The following is a 2,344-nucleotide window of genomic DNA, read 5'->3' on the forward strand; positions in this document are numbered from 1 at the left end:
TTTTATTTATTTATTTATTTTAAACATCTTTATTGGACTATAATTGCTTTACAACGGTGTGTTAGTTTCTGCTTTATAACAAAGTGAATCAGGTATACCTATACATATATCCCCATACCTCTTCCCTCTTGCGTCTCCCTCCCTCCCACCCTCCCTATCCCACCCCACTAGGTGGTCACAAAGCACCGAGCTGATCTCCCTGTGCTATGCGGCTGCTTCCCACTAGCTATCTATTTGACATTTGGTAGTGTATATATGTCCATGTCACTCTCTCACTTTGTCACAGCTTACCCTTCCCCCTCCCAGTGTCCTCAAGTCCATTCTCTAGTACATCTGCGCAGGACCCTGCTTTTTGATCTACTGCCAGTAGGGGGCACTCAGGGACTGGAAAAGCCCCTGCCCGCCCACTGAGAGCCACAGATTCCTCCATCCTCCCCTTTCTCCACAGGAGCAGCCTCAGATCTGGGAGGCAGCCTGTAGTCTGGGTTTGTGACCCACACATCTGGGCTTGGGTACCAGCTCCATCCTTCACAAGCTGTGGAACCTCGGACAAGTAATTTCACCTCTCTGAATCTCCATTTCATGCTCTCTGATAGGGGATCATAATGCCTACCTCATAATACAGTAGAGAACCGAAAGCATGGGTTCTGGAGCCAGACTACCTGGGTTCAAGCCCTAGCTGTGTTATTCACTAGTTGTGTGACCTTGGGCAAGTCACTTAACCTCTCTGTTGTTCATCTATAAAATGGGGATTATGCTAATAATACCTCCATCCTCATAGGTTGCTGGAGAGGATTAAATGTGTTTAATATGAGTAAACTGCTTTGAGCAATAGCTGGTACACAGTAACACTCCATAAATATTTACAAAAAAACAAAGAGTGCATAGCATACAGTACAATTTTTTCTTCCCCTACAATGAAGTTATATATATATAATATAATTAGATGATGTTTTATAATATGAAGTTATTTCATATATATTAAATATACATTTATATATAGAAAAAAATTTTTTCTGATGCTACATTTATTATTTCTTAAAAAGTTATTTTGGGGTCTTCCCTGGTGGCTCAGTGGTTGAGAGTCCGCCTGCCGATACAGGGGACATGGGTTCGTGCCCCGGTCTGAGAAGATCCCACATGCCGCGGAGTGGCTGGGCCCGTGAGCCATGGCCGCTGAGCCTGAGCTTCCGGAGCCTGTGCTCCGCAACGGGGAGAGGCCCCAACAGTGAGAGGCCCGCGTACCGCAAAAAAAACAAAAACAAAAACAAACAAACAACAACAACAAAAAGTTATTTTGATTATTTTTTTTAAAAGATGACATGAAGAAAATTAAAGGTTCCCAGTAATTTTACTCCATAGGAAAAGCTATCTTCAACATTTTGTTGAATCTCTTTCCATATATATATATATATATATATATATATATATATATATATATATATATATATATATATATATTTTTTTGTCTGATTGTGTGGGGTGTGCAACACGTGGGATCTTAGTTCCCCGACCAGGGATTGAACCTGCGCCCCTTGCATTGGAAGCGTGGAGTCTTAACCACTGGACCGCCAGGGAAGTCCTCTTTCCATATTTTTAAATGTATGTGTTAAACATATATATTTTTTCTTCCACATAAATGGGATCTGTGTGTACTCTATGCACTCTTCTGCGACCTTTTTCATTATCTTTCGATGTCAATTAATAAAGATCAACCTAGTCTCTTCTGATGACTGCATAGTCATTGTAGGAAATGTACCATAATTTATTGAACCAATCTCCTACTGAAAGACATTTAGATTGGTTCCAATCTTATGCCATTATAAACAATGCTTTAAAAATATCCCCATATGTTTATGTTTGCAAACTTGTCCTATTAGCTCCTTAAGATATATTATCATGTGCAGGATCAAAGGAAATGTGCAATTAAAATTTAATAGATATTGATAAATTCATCTCCAAAAAGAATCCATCAATTTATATTCCAATCAATAGCATTTCCTTCTACCTCATCAGCACCGGACAGCATTATTCTTTTTAATATTTTCTAATATGATAGGAAAAAAACCTTATTGCTATTATTGCTTATTTTTATTTATTGCTATTATTTTTATTTCTTTACTATTGAATTGAACATTGGTATTTCACTCTATGTACACTGCCTGTTTATCTCTATGCCACCCTTTATCTTTACATATTAAAAATATGTCGGGCTTCCCTGGTGGCGCAGTGGTTGGGAGTCTGCCTGCCGACGCAGGGGATACGGGTTTGTGCCCCAGTCCGGGAAGATCCCACATGCCGCGGAGCGGCTGGGCCCATGAGCCATGGCCGCTGAGCCTGCGTG

General features: G+C 40.2%; 1 protein-coding gene across 2 annotated transcripts in view; it reads right to left on the reverse strand.

Annotated features, from left to right (window-relative positions):
- Positions 1 to 2,344, reverse strand: part of ITGA3 (integrin subunit alpha 3) — a 29,907-nt gene that overhangs the window by 3,005 nt on the left and 24,558 nt on the right. The gene's annotated exons all lie outside the window — the stretch shown is intronic.

This window comes from Lipotes vexillifer, unplaced genomic scaffold, assembly GCF_000442215.2.
Source record: "Lipotes vexillifer unplaced genomic scaffold, Lipotes_vexillifer_v1.1 scaffold591, whole genome shotgun sequence".
Classification (NCBI taxonomy): domain Eukaryota; kingdom Metazoa; phylum Chordata; class Mammalia; order Artiodactyla; family Lipotidae; genus Lipotes; species Lipotes vexillifer.